The following is a 15,979-nucleotide window of genomic DNA, read 5'->3' on the forward strand; positions in this document are numbered from 1 at the left end:
GGAAAAGACTAATCTTTGGAAGCATTTGGGCATTTTTTAACGCTGATTGGAAAATAAGTTATAAATTTTATTTGTACCTTAGACAAATTAAAGTATCTTAAGATGCCTCTCTCTGTTTCACATTTATCAGTTATCCTAAGAGTCAAATCTTCTCTTCTAGAATGGGAGAAACAGGTATAAAACAATTGATAATGATAAATAAATAAATATAATTGAACTTAACACAGCAGTGAAATGATAGATTTTTAAATGAGACAATAAAATAAGTCTTCATCTATTCAATCTGTAAAAGACACACCTAGAACATGATTACATGAATGAGTTGAAAGAAAAATAATGAAAAAGTCATGTCAAGCAATTATTAACCAAAAGAAAGCTGGGTTGGCTATGTCACTATCAGAGAGAATATACCTTAATACACGTGCATTATTAGCAATAGAGAGTGTCACTGTACAATGGCAAAAGATTCAGTTATCTAGGGCCTCCCTGGTAGCGCAAAGGTTAAGCACAGCACTATGAAGCTATCTGCAGCCTCTGCAGCATGTGTTTGATCCCTGGCCTGCCAGGGCATTAACCCACATGGCACAGCAGACCTCTCCCATCTCACCCACTGTTCCCCTCAACAGTATTTCAGTTAGTCTGCCTGTTCTGTTCCCTGCTCTGTCTCTGGTGAATCCTCTCATACCCTGCACCTCTGGTCTATACCCCAGTTCTTATATGCATAAATAAATAAAAAGAGACTCAATTGTCTAGAAGATTTATTGATTTTAAATATGTATATACCTCAAAAAGATACAACATATAAAGGGACATTAGTAGAACATCAAGGTAAATCTAGTATTATTGTGAAATTTCAATGCATTTCTTTATATTGCTCATCAATCAAGCAGACAATCAAATTAATTAAAATCAAAGGCTTGACTAACAGAGCTAGTAACATTGACCTATCAACCCTAGGTTAAATTTCACTTATTTCAATGTTTTTGTTTTCTTATGATGTGGATTTATTTCTTATTATAACTACTATTACAAAAAGTCAAGATAAAATATTAGCAAATAGAACCCAACTGTTTATGAAATAGAAATAAAATTGAGGTTACTCCAGTCATGGAATAACTAATATTAGAAAACTTATACAAAGTAATTCAGAATATTAGCAGAAAATTAGTATAAGAAAAAATAATTATAAGAAAAATAATTGAGGGCCTCCCTCGTGGCACAGCAGTTGAGCGCTGGGTTGCGAAGCTGCCCGCAGCCTCTGCAGCACTGGTTCGATCCCCAGCTGCTCCCCGGCCACCAGAGGAGGGTCCCACATGGTGCGCAGACCTCTCCTGCCACCCGCTGCTCCCCTCAGCAGTGTACTTTGGTCCTTCTGCCTGCTCTGCTCCCCGCTCTGGCTCTGGTGAATTCTCTCACCCTCCCGCGCTTTTGACTGTACCCAGTGCTTGTATAAATAAATCTAAAAAAAAAAAGAAAAATAATTGATGGAGAATATTGGGAAAATGTAATAATAAAAACTCTTTTTGAAGTAGGAATAAAAGATAAACTTTTAAACTGATGATCAGTTTCTCTTAAAAATGAAAATAGGGGGCCTCCCCTGGTGGAGCAGGCGGTTGAGCCCAGCGCTATGAAGCTGTCCACAGCCTCTGCAGAGCCGGTTCGATCCTGGCCCACCAGCGAGGGTCCCACATGGTGAAGCAGACCTCTCCTGTCTCGCCCACTGTTCCCCTCAGCAGTGTATTTCAGTTGTCAGTCTGCCTGTTCTGTTCCCCACTCTGTCTCTGGTGAATCGTCTCACCCTCCCATGCATCTGGCCCGTACCCCAGTTCTTGTATAAATAAAATAAATAAATCTTTAAAAAAAATAAAGAAAATAGGACCTCCCTTGTGGTGCAAGAGGTTAATTAAGCACAGCACTATGAAGCTATCCGCAGCCTCTGCAGCACATGTTCAATCCCTGGCAGGGCATGGAGCTACCCACATGGTACAGCAGACCTCTCCAGACTCACCTGCTGCTCCCCAAAGCAGTGCATTTCAGTCAGTCTGCCTGTTCTGATCCCCACTCTGTCTCTGGTGAACCCTCTCACCCCCCCACCCCTGGCCTGTACCCCAGTTCTTGTATGCATAAATAAACAAATCTTTAAAGAAATAGAGTGAAATTTATCATGCTAAATGGAGGAATATAAAAAATAATCACTTGAATATCAGAACCAAAATATGAATACGTGTATGTAAGAATTATAACATGGCACTGCTGACAAAAGCAAAGGTCTTTCAACTAGTTAATTGCTATGACGTGAGTGGATAAATTGACTGGTGTATTCAGACATTGGAACGCCAATATAAATGAGCTACAGTGACATGCAAAAATAAAGATAAATTATGATAGGGTACATTGAATAAAACAGTGTAAGTCAGAGATATAAAATGTATTTATTCATCTTTTTAAAATATACATGGGTAAATACAAGCAAAAGATGCCTACTTCCAAAATGGAGACATGAATACCATGAAATTGTTCTACAATGAAAACATCATGGGTTATTGAAGGAACAACCACTTACTATCTCTGGAAATTGTTCCAAGGGCATACAGCAAGTAAAGAAATATTTATACAAGAATATTACATTAAAACTAGATAAAAAAGAGCAGTGAAAAATCTGACACTTGAGATAGCATTTGTGCTGTTATCTCTCACTGCACCGAATGACAGACTTCTCTAAATATCAGTTTAATCAACTGCAAGCAGTTTTAGGGGTTAGTCCTTCCTACTATAGAGTTGCTGCAAATTATCAATGAGGTAACATTGAGCTTTTGATATAGTCAAACTGTGTAAGATATATAAAAATGGCAACAGGAATGGTGCCTACAAAGAATAACAAATTAATGCCCATGACAGCTCCTGGCACAAAGGAAGCACCAATAAAATGATCAGTATTTGTTTTTCTGAATCTTTCTTCATATATTGTAAGACTATGTTGATATATATATAGTAAGTATATCTACATGGTTAAAGTTTAGAAGAAATATTGAATATCACCTAAATCTGATGTGGCAGATGTTTCAAATGTGTCTGTATCCATGATAGGCACTAATAATTAATTGTAAGGGGGCCTCCCAGGTGTCCTAGGGGTTAAGATTCCCACCCTGGGAGCTAACCCTCTATGGCACAGCAGGCCCCTCCTGTCTCACCTGCTGCTCCCCTCAGCAGTGTATTTCAGGAGATCTGCCTGTTCTGTGTCCCTGTCTCTGGTGAATCCTCTCACCACCTATACCTTTGAATTCTGTCTCTGGTGAATCCTCTCACCACCTATACCTTTGGCCTATACCCCAGTTCTTCAACACATAAATAAATAAATATTAAAAAATAATCAGGGACCTCCATGGTGGTGCAAGTGGTTAAGATGCAACCTATGAAGCTATCCACAGCCCCTGCAGCATGACTTCAATCCCCAGCCAGGGAGCTACCCACATGGCGCAGCAGACCTCTCCTGACTCACACACTGCTCCTCTCAGCAGTGTATTTCAGTCAATCTGCCTGCTCTGCTCTCCACTCTGTCTCTGGTGAATCCTTTCACCCCCCACACCTCTGGCCTGTACCCCAGTTCTTGTATGCATAAATAAATAAATCTTTAAAAAAATAATCAACTGTAATACTTTCCCCTAAAAAGATGAAAGGCCATAACCCCTGTCAACATGGAATTTTAAGCAGCTTCTGTTAATCCATCGAGTTGCAATTATTAACCTGTAGAATCTGCTGTTGTCTCCAGATAGGTAACAGAATTGAGAAGAACTCAACTGAATTCTCATATGCCCTGGTGTTACATGTATAAGATGTGTAAGAGAATCATTACACATGAAATCCGTTCGCAATCATTGCCATGGGTTATATATCACCCTTTGTCCTTTGTGTTGTCTCAAAAGAGGTGGCACCTGTTCATGGAAATTTCCTGGGGAAGCTGTTCATCTAGCCTGCCCTGGAGTGACTTGCAGTGCAAATCTCAATTGTTAATCTTGACACTAAAGCCAAATGAAAGAGTTTCATGGCTTTTAACATACCCAATCTTTCTATAAATCAAGTAATTGCTATTTCCTCATACTGTTATTCAATGAGTAAAGGGATGGGACTTTTATTTGTTAGCATGAGTTCACTTGGAAAGACTCTATTGCTCATCTCTGGCACCACTTTAAACAACTTAATGTGGTATCATTGACATATAATAAATTGCACAATAATTAAGGTATGCAAGCTGATCAGCTTTGGACTATGTATAACCCCATGACACCATCTCCAGGATAATGCAGATGTCTGTCACTCCCATGCCCCTTTGTAATCTCCACTTTCTGCCCTGCCCATAGCCTCATCCTCAGGCAACCACTCATCTGCTTTCTGTCCAAATGATTAGCTTGCATTTTACAGAGTTTTAAATAGATGAATCATAAAATATGAAATTTTATAGAGGAGGAGTCTGACTTCTTTTATTCAACATAATTATTTTGAGATATATCCATCCCTGGTGTCTATCAATAATTGCGTAGTGTTTCTTGGTACAATTGCAATATGGGGGAATGAGAGTGTTCTCTTACACATCTTACACATATAACACCAGGGCATGTGAGAATTAAATTGAGTTCTTCTCAATTCTGCTACCTATCTGGAGTCAACAGCAGATTCTACAGGTTAAGGGTTCAGTCTCCCAATACCATACTCTACTTCAGATGCCAGCTTAAAACCAAGGTTATTGCCTATGTTTCTTACTCACCAGCTACAAACCCAAAGTCCCTACAACCTCCTTCTTAGCTTCAGGTGCCAGCTGCAATCCCAGTTTGTTTCCTGTGCTACGTTGTGACTGGTTATATATCTACAGATCTACCCAAGACAACATCGTCAGGATTTATTAATTTAAGAACAACTCAGAGAACTCAGAAGCCATACTTACTACTTACCACTGGAAAACAGCCAGGTGGAAGACATGCTTAGGGCAAGGTATGGGAAAAATGCATGGAATTTCCATGTCTTCTCCATGTGGACCATGTCCCCAAATCTCCATGTCTTAACCTACCCAAAAGCTCTCCATGTCTCTCCCTTTGGGACTTTTATACAGGTTTTACTACTTAAGCATGACAGATTAACACACAGGCCATTTGTAACTGAGCCTAGTCTTTAACACCTCTCCTTCCCTAGAGGTCTGGTTATGGTACTGGACCTCTTTCCAATGTCAGTTTCCCTGGTAACCAACTTTCATCCTCAGGTGTTTTCCAAAAACCACCTTCATTAACATAAAAAGGGACACCTTTAACACTTTCTTTTAAAAGATTTATTATTTATTTATACAAGCACTGGGTACAGTCAGAAGCGCGGGAGGGTTAGAGAATTCACCAGAGTAAGAGTGGGGAACAGAACAGGCAGACTGAGGAAGAAATACACTGCTGAGGGGAGCAGTGGGCACGGCAGGAGAGGTCTGTCGCGCCATGTGGGACCCTCACCTGCTGCCGGGGATTGAACCGGTGTTAGAAGTTCACAGCCCAGTGCTCAACTGCTGCGCCACCAGGGGAGGTCCTTTAACACTTTCTACACTTGGGAAAATTCAAGGTTGTTGGGAGCCAGGAACTGTGGATGAAGAGTAAATTTGGTTATATAAATATATATTATAATATCACAATAACACATTCCTTTTTTTTACCTCTAGGTAGTTTTCATTTGTGTAAACATACCACAATTTCAGTTGTAACATTTTATTGGATGTATTTCAACTATGTACATATCCCTGGGTGGATGTTTTAGATAACTATCCTTTCAGAGCCAAATGTGCTCAAAGTTGGAACTGGCCTTATTTAGTGCAATATGGTTCATGGAGAACAGTTGGCAATGCTCTCCTAGTTACCTTTGTGAAAAATGTTTATTCTAATTTTTATTAGTTTAAAATGCAGATGATGATTATTATTTTTTTAAGATTTATTTATACAAGAACCGGGGTACAGGCCAGATGTGCAGGAGGTTGACAGGATTCACCAGAGACAGAGTAGGGAACAGAACTGGCAGACTGACTGAAATACACTGCTGAGGGGAGCAGCCGTCGAGACAGGTGAGCTCTGCCGCGCCATGTGGGATTCTTGCAGGCCGGCTGGGATGGAACCCGCGCTGCAGAGGCTGTGGACAGCTTCACAGTGCAGCGCTGAACTTCCTGCGCCACCAGGGAGGTTGCAGATAATTATTTTCCAAAAAACTAAAAATGTGATGTACCTGGAAATATGACAACTATCTTTACTAATATGGAGAGAGCATAAATCTAGAGGGGTGTAACTTGGCACTAGCGATGTGGGGTATACTCATGGGCTTCTGTGACCTGTTACATATTAATCATAGTACTTGTGTTTAAATACAAATGATCAAGGAGGATCTGTGAAAATATAATTAATGCAAGTATTACACCAGCTGAAATTATATTTTCACTGTGTTTTCAGCTAATTACAGACTACCCTTATTAAGTGATTATAGCAATTTACTGAAAGCCAGGTTTCCAGCAGCACCAACAGAGTACTGGGAAGTAGAGCGAAGCATCTTTGTTTTTCTAACTCTCAGAGTGATTTTGTATCTTTTTGGTTTTCTCGCCAGTTAAGATTTATTACTTTATGTTTCTTTGTGAAAATAAGGACATATATCACCTCTGCAAATTCTTCAAAAACTCCAACTGCCTTTGCCTACAACATTCGATTGCTTTGTAATTACTAGGGTGGAGAATGCCAGTGGAAGAACTAAATGCAGACAGGTCCCGGACAATGACTTGGAGAGGATGACAACACATCCAGAACAACAGCCCCTGGGCATCAGCCACCCCAACTCATCTGGGATTGCAACCACCAGGACACTGTTTTCAGAGTGAAATAAAATTAAATAAAATCCTGTGTCTATTGGTTACCAGTGACAAACTGGCTACTGTATGTCACCAATTCAAAAAACCTTTAATATTAGTTACTCAGAGAATGACATCACCAAGATGCTAAAAAAAAAAGGCTGTTCCTTATTTATCTCCTGCTCATAAAAAGAACAATTAACAACTATTCAAGAAGACACACCACTGAGAGAATTTTTAAACATGACAATGGGACTGAACCATCCTAGCAGCAAAACAGACTGCATTAGAAAAAATGCAGTGAAGCACCAAATAGAAAAGGTTACGATAAAGAACAAAGAGCTTTCTCTATTTATTTTTATTATTTTTACACATTTATTTTATTCATGCATACAAGAACTGGGGTGTAGGCTAAAAGTGGGGATTGGGGGGTGAGAGGATTCACAAGAGACAGAGTGGGGAGTGGAACATGTGAATTGACTGAAATACACTGCTGAAGGGAACAGTGGGTGAGGCAGGAGAGGTCTGCTGCGCCATGTGGGTCACCTCCCTGGCCAGGGATTGAACTCATGCTTCAGTAGCTGCTGATAGCTTGATAGAGCGGACTTTAACCACTGCACCAGCAGGGAGACCCCTGTCTCTATTTTAAAACTTCTTCTCCCACTGTGCCTACATAAGTCATCTGAGGTGTAGTCTGAATACAACTTCAGGCATTCGGCAGAGCACAACCCATGGCTCCCCCCATTTGCAGAGTAAAAATGGTGGCCTCCCATTATTAGTGAATAATGTGCATACTCAAGTCTAATTTAGGTCCCTAAACAACTAAAAGTAAAATCCTGGGGCTTGGTCTGTCACCCTGCCAGGGCAGAAAAGTTAATTCATAGCCCTATCTACCACTAAATGTGGTGCCTAGCCCTGATCATCTAGTAAACCTGATCAGAACTGCAGAGTCCAACCTATAGCCTTGCATGAATAGGGAGCCAAACCAGCAATCCTATCTAACTGCCTCTGTGCCAATGGCACACCTCACCTATCCCCATCCTTAGAGTTGGAACAGTTGCCTATCCCCAAAATAAACCATAATAGAAGGACAAACCTGCTTAAGGATATTACCAGCAGATGCATTCAAGACCCAAATTACTTCATGTAAGTCTCAATTACTTCATGTTTGGGTTGGTGGTATTGATGACTTCTTTAAAGAAATGGAGATCTATAAACTACCAGATTAAAAAAAAAAATACAGAATAATTTTCCTGAAGAAGTTTAGTGAAAACAAGAACATAGGCCGCTTCAAATTGGGGAAACAATGAAGGAACAAAATGAAAACAGCAATCATCACTTTTTTTTTTTTTTCAAAAAGGAAACAAATCTTAAGATGTGAAAGAGGATCAAAATATAAGAAAGAAGTGACAAAATTAAACCAAAAAAAAAATCCTATAAACATGGGTGCAAAATTAAGGACACTGGAGGGGAAGTGGGGCAGGTGGGGTGTGAATGAAGTGCAGCGGGGGCACAATGGTCTATGCTAAAAGCCTCTGGGTGCTTTGGTTGTTGGTCTGGATTGGTGACATACATCTGAGAAGATATGAATCTATTCCTCAAAATCATATACAGTGTTGTAAATCAATTTTACCTCAGGAAAAAAATAGTAAAGTTTAAAGAGTACAATGTTTGAACTGAAAAATTCAATAGAGATTTTCAAAAGTATACTCAGTCTTGTAGAGAAAAGAATCAGTGACCTGGATGATAGGACATTTGAAATTACAGAATCTGAGGAGCAAAATGAAAAATGCATTAAAAAGATTGGAGAAATTGGTGGGAATTATGAGACACCATGAAAACAAACAATATTTGCATTATAAAAATTCCAGAAGGAGCAAAGAAAGAAAAAGGGACAGAAAATGTATTTAAAGCAATACTGACTAAAACTGGTTTCTCCTCAGATTTTATAAATCTTTCCCCTTTTAAAGCAACAGTGACTGAAAATTTTTGTACCTGGGGAGAGAAATGGACATTCAGATACAAGAAGCACAAAGGAGCTCAAATCAGATGAACCCAAATAGAATCTAAATGGAGTCTGGGAGTGTGATGCCTCCATTCCCTTCTTTTTTTTTCAGGAGAGCTTTGGCTATTTGGGGTTTTTTGTGATTCCATATGAATTTCATCAATAATTTTTCTATTTCTTTGAAGAATGACATTGAAATTTTGATTGGAATAGCATTGAATCTGTATATTGCTTTTGGTAGGATGGCCATTTTAATAATGTTTATTCTCCCAATCCATGAGCAGGGGATGTCTTTCCATTTCTTTGTGTCTTCTTCTATTTCTTTTAACAGTGTTTGCTCAGTGAAATAAGCCAAAAAGAAAAAGAAAAATACCGGATGGTCTCACTCATAGCAGGGATCTAGAAAACTTAAATAAGGGACCAGGAAAATGAATAACTATAAGAAAGTGAAAATCAAAATCAACAAAAACTATGAACCAGAGACACTTTTTGGGGGGTGGGGGGCGGGGGGGAGGGATTGGGGTCAGAATGGGGGGATTGCAATTGTATGGGGAATATAAAGATAAAATTTATTAATTAAAAAAAAAAGAATCTAAATGGAGGTACAACCTGACACATTATAATTGAATTGTCAAAAATCAAAGGAAAAAAAAATTTAAAGCAAAAAGATTTTAAAAAGAGAAGTTACATATGAGACAATCTCCATAATACTTTTGCTGGCTTTCTCAACAGAAACTTTCAGGCCGGGAAAGAATGTGACATTTTTATATATTGAGAGAAAATAACTTTCAAACAAGAATTCAATATTCAAAAAAGTTGTCCTTCAGAAACAAAGATGGAATAAAGATTTTTGAGGACAGAAACTGAGAAAGTTCATTACCATCTGACCTATCTTCCAAGAAAATCTAAAGAGAGTAGAAGTAAGGAAACACTAAGGAAAAAAAAACCCTAAAGGAAGTAGAAATAAAAGAATGCTAAAATATAAAAGGTAGCACACATGTTACTAGTAATGCTAAATATATAGATGTAGTAAGATTCAGCAGGTATAATGGTTACATGTAACTCACAACTCTGGTTTATACTAAAGATCACAATAAAGAATTCAAAGCATAATACGAAAATACATCAGAACACACAATAGCAGGATAAGTAATAAGGAAAAATGGATCTACAAAACAATTATCAAAATAGCAATTTTTCATATATCAAGTTACTTTAACATAAATGGATTAAATTATCAATTAAAAAGCAGAATAAATTAATAAATTAACAAAGCAATATCAAACAATAAAATGTCCAAAAGAGACTCTTAGCCTTAAATACACATATACTGAGAGTGAAGATATATAAAAAGACTTTTCAAGGAAATAGTAATTTAGAAAGCAGGGATTCCTATATTTATATTGGGCATAATAGACTTTTAAAATTGATAAACAGATATATTATATAATGATAAAGGGACTAGTCCATCAAGATGACATAACAACTTAAATATTTTTAAGCCCCCAAGTCATAGCCCCTCGATATGGTAGTAAAAAAGTAAACAGAGGTAAAAGGAAAAAATAACAATCATGCAATGTTAATTAGTAATTTTGATACTCCCCTCAACATTGCATAGATCACCCAGACAGGGAACTAATATGGAAACAGTGGACTTTAAAAACATATATCAAATGGACTTAACAGACATATACAAAACTTTCTATCAAACAACCACAAAACACATATTGCTAAGTACATTCTGTAGGCAATAATAGGTGTTAGGACACAAAATGAGTGTTAGCCAATTCAAGAATATTGAAATTATGTCAAGTATCTTCCTTAACCACAATAGTATGAAACAAGAAATCTATTTGAGGAAAACATTAAAATTCACAAGCACATGGGAATTAAACAGCACTCTCCTGAACAATCAATGGATCCAAGAAAAAATTAGAGGGGAAATAAAGTTTCATGAGACAAGTGGAAATAGAAAAACACGTACTCAATATGGAATACCACAAAATAAACAATCTATACATTAAGTAACTAGGAAAATAAGAGCAAACTGATTCCAAAGTTAATAGAAGAAAGGAAATACTAAAGACTATAGCAGAAATAAATGAGATAGAGAATAGAAAGACAATGAAAAGACTAAACTACTTTCTTTAGAAGAAAAACAAAATTGGAGGGGCCTCCCTGGTGGCACAGCGGTTGAGCGCTGGTTGCAAAGCTGCCCGCAGCCTCTGTAGCTCCGGTTCGATACCCGGCCACTGGGTGAGGGTCCCACATGGCGTGCAGACTTCTCCTGCCGCCTGCTGCTCCTCTCAGCAGTGTACTTCGTCAGTCTGCCTGCTCTGCTCTCTGCTCTGACTCTGGTGAATTCTCTCACCCTCCCGCGCTTCTGACTGTACCCAGTGCTTGTATAAATAAATACATAAATCTTTGAAAAAAAATTAAAAAAAAAGAAAAGAAAAACAAAATTGGAAAGCCCTTATCTAGAGTAACTAAGTAAAGAAGAGGAAGGAATAAAATCAACAAAATTATAAATGAAAATTATAAATGAGGGCCTCCCTGATGGTGCAGTGGGTTAAGACGCAACCTATGAAGCTATTTGCAGCCACTACAGCAAGAGTTCAATCCCCAGCCAGGGAGCTACCCACATGGTGCAGCAGACCTCTCCTGTCTCGTCCGCTGTCCCCCTCAGCAGTGTACTTCGGTCAATCTGCCTGTTCTGTTCCCCACTCTGTCTCTGGTGAATCCTCCTCCCCCTACACCTCTGGCCTGTACCCCAGTTCTTGTATACTTAAATAAATCTTTAAAAAAATTGTAAATGTATCTGATACCACAGAAATTCAAGGAATTAGTGGCTTCTAGGAAAAAACATATACCAACAAACTGCACAACTGGAAGAAATGGAACAATTCTTAGAATAACCCAGATTAAATCGGGAAGAAATGGAATATCCACATAGTCTGACAACTAGTAAGGAGATTGGATCAGTAATAAATATACCCCCCCAAAAATTCCTGGGACCAGTTGACTTCACTGGTGAATTTTTATCAAACATTTAAAGAAACATTAACAACAATATTTTGTAAATAATTCCACAAGCTCAAAGAAGAGTGAATACTCTTTTGATGAGGCCAGCATTATCCTGATATCAAAATTAAAAGAGAATATTTTAGAAAAGAAAGCTACCGGTCTATATCCCTAAAGAATATAGATGAAAAAAGTCTCACTATAATACTAACAAAATAAAATCAGTAGCATATCAAAAGGATCATTAACCATGATTAAATGGGATTTATCCTGGAGTATAGGGATGGTTCAAAATATACAAATCTATCAGTGCATTGAATTACATTAATAGAATGAAAGGAAATAATCATATGATAATAAGGATCAAAAGTACAAACTTTCAATTATAAGACATATCGGTTGGGACCTCCCTGGTGGTGAAGGTGGTTGAGCACGGCACTGTGAAGCTGTCTGCAGACTTTGCAGCACGGGTTCGATCCCAGCCAGCCGGCGAGAATCTCACGTAAAGAAACAGACTTCTCCTGTCTCGCCCGCTGCTCCCCTCAGCAGTGTATTTCATCAGACTGCCTGTTCTGTTCCCCACTCTGACTCTGGTGAATCGTCTCACCCTCCCGCGCATCTGGTCTATACCCTGGTTCTTGTATAAATAAATGAATCTTTCAAAAAAAAAAAGACATATAGGTTGTAGGTGTGTAAAGTACATCATCATGCCTGTAGCTAGCACTGCTGCATGATGTAATGGGAAGCTTTAAGAGAGTAAATTCTAAGAGTTCTCATCTCAAGCAGAAAATTGTTTTCCTTCTTTTCTTTTCATTGTGTCTATATGAGAAGATGGAGGTTACCTGAAGATGGATGAATCTATTGTAATCATTTCAAAATATGTATATATCAAAGCATCATTCTATATGCCTTAAATTTATATAGTGAAGCACGCCAATTATTTTTTAATAAAGGTGGGAGAAAAATTGCTAAGAAAAAACAAAATATGCTGAATTATACACCTCTTATTTGATAGAAGTCTTCCAAAACTTGATAATAATAAAAGGTATGACATTGTTAATTATGAGCTGTAAAGGTAAAATAAGTATTTAGAAAATTAATGATATAATGAATTTTAATCAACCACATTAGAAAAATGGTTGGTGTCTTTCTATTTTCAATGTAGAGTATTATGAAATCACTGTCAGGGAAAGAGTGAACAGTCAGCAGACACCTAAAGAAATTACATTATCAAGGTTTCCAGACAGTTCATAGCAATATTATGCTGTTTTCCTGAAAGTTGTGATGTTAGTGGAATCCTTTGCTTTTAAGACATGTGACTTGTTTAATTTCTTTTCTCATTCTAAACAAATATTTTCTTTAAGAGGATACCTGAATTAGAGAAATTTCAGATTTCACAAAATCTGGGCCCGATATTGATTTTTGAATCTTATTTTGCAACAGGTAATGATACCAAAAACTAAGTCAAACTCAGTATTACCAACTATCTCCTTGCAACATCAATTCATAAGGGTATCTTTTAATATGAATGTGAGTAAGAACTCATTACTAAGAAAAGGACAATTCTTAACATATAATTCATAAAAATGAATATTGTCCTCATTTTGTTGGGGACCTTCAGCACAGATAATGTCTCCGTTCCAGGCAAATTCCACTGTGTGCATAAGTTGTGGTTGCCCATGAGGCAGAATATGGACATAATACCCCACACCTGGGGCCACCAATCCAAGTGTCTTGCTGACTGAAGACCCTGGACCCAGCAGAAGAGCGATGCACATGGCCTCAGCACAACCTTTCCTTGGGACTGGCTTCACATCCCTTGGTTAGGTTGATACAAGTTTCAGACCATAGTATTTGCATAAAGATAGTGGTTCCTGCATTTTGACTCACAGAACAACAGTCACTTCCTCTAGTAAGATGCTTTTGTAATCAAAGGAAGCCTCTGAGAATGTGGGAACTGCACTTGATTTTCCCCCCAAGGGTACTGATGGCAGGGGCAGAAGCCTAGGGATTTCTGGTAATGGTGCTCTCTTCACCACTGAGGTGATCCTTGGAACCTAAATGAGGCACTGGACTCCAGCCTTGATGTCAAAGTCACTTACACCTGTAAGTTTCTTATCTGGCAACACCTATTCTAGCATCTGAGGCCACTCTCCAGAGCCTGTTTCAACTAAAGACACTGTATCTCTCATTCCAATCTCTGCAAATCAATCACCAATGTGCAGGGATTATCCAGACTCCAAGACTCAGAGTCTGCCCACACCAGGCTGAATGACAGAAGAGGACCCCACCAAATTTCCTTGTCTGGGGTGATTTGGGGCTAGTCTTATGTCCTGACAGTCACATTTATTAGTTAAAATTGAAAACAATAGTAGAAATAATTTACATAGCTGTTACTTATTGAATCATAAACACTTACTTTAGCAGTTCTCAAAGTAGTCTGAGAATTGTGGGGGATCCTGGTACCATCCAGATGTCTAGATGTGTCCTCCCTCTCCATCCACACATCTGGGAAAGGTTGGGCCTCGTGTCTAGACTCAACAAAAAAAACTACACAAAAGTCAAGTAAAAAGTACAAATAAGATTCCAGCTGTGTGCTACTAAACTAGACATTAATAAAGAGATTTGCAAAATTGTGAAACAACGCCACTTCTCACTTCTTTATATTTTTGTTTCGGAAAACAGCTATTTTTCACAAGAGGATGATATTTCTGTTAACATGTTATAGGCTTAGTATTATTGCTTTAAGATAGATTAATACATATCTAATTATTTCTCAATTTATTTGTGAATGTTATGAATACATAGATATAATTTGCATAAACAAAACCTCATAAGGGTCCTCAATAATTTTTTTAAAGATTTATTTATTTATGCATACAAGAACTGGGGCACAGGCCAGAGGCACAGAGTGAGAGCATTCACCAGAGACAGATGGGAAACAGAACAGGCAGAACGACCAAAGTACATTGCTGAGGGGAGCAGGGGGTGAGTCAGGAGAGATAAGCTGCGCCATGTGGGTTGCTCCCTGGCTGGTTGGGAATTGAACTTGCACAACAGTGGCTGTGGACAGCCTCAGAGGCTGTATCCCAACCGTTGCACCACCAGGGAGGCCCAGGGTCCCGAATAATTTTTAAGAGAAAAGTGGGGTTCCCAGTCCAACTGTCTGCCTGCTGCTCCGTCCAGAGTTCTCTGTCCATCCCTTGGAATGTTTCTGGAGTCAGCACAGGGCTGGCAGGTAGTGACACTCATGAAATATCAGGAATTATGGCAGATGACTGGATTTTACATTTTCAACATCAGCAGTGAGGCGGCTTTGGTTATAGTGAGTAGAAGAGGAAGCAGAGGCACAGAGAAATGAACTAATACCCAACATAGTTTGTGGTAAGTGATGGAACTGAGATTCTAACTTGACTTGTCTTCACAATGGTGAAATAGAACTACTAATTCTGTAGTTGGAGAAATCTCCATCCACACATTTTTTGACCTAGACATATTTAATTATCTACATTACTTATTGTGTGGCACAATGTTTCAACACACAGACCTATGTACTCAGTAAATAACATGCAGATGAACTCCAATTAAAAAAAAAAAAACTGAGTTCTTAATATGTTCTGGGAATCTGAGCATATCATTGTGGTATTTTTGTATCATATTTCATGTGGTTATTTCAATGATCAGGGTTAGACCACAAAGGACTATGAACTGAAGTGAAGGCAGACTAGGCTTCAGCTCTAACAAGTGAAATGTGACATAGAAAAGTTACTTAAGGGCCTTCCCTGCTGGTGCAGGCAATTGAGCACAGCGCTGTGAAACTGTCTGCAGCCTCCGCAGCACCTGTTCGATTCCTGCCTGGCGGCGAGGGTCCCACATGGTGCACAGACCTCTCCTGCCATGCCCACTGCTCTCTTCAGCAGTGTATTACATTGGTCTGCCTGTTCTGCTCCCCACTCTGACTCTGGTGAATCCTCTCACCCTCCCGCGCATCTGGCCTGTACCCTTAAGAAAAGTTACTTAGTGGGGAATATAAAAATAAAATGTATTATTTAAAAAAAAAACAAAAAAACAGGGGAGTGGAAGGAAGACAATACCAGACT

Source organism: Talpa occidentalis, unplaced genomic scaffold, assembly GCF_014898055.3.
Source record: "Talpa occidentalis isolate TD23 unplaced genomic scaffold, MPIMG_talOcc4v2.1 talOcc4.10, whole genome shotgun sequence".
Lineage (NCBI taxonomy): Eukaryota > Metazoa > Chordata > Mammalia > Eulipotyphla > Talpidae > Talpa > Talpa occidentalis.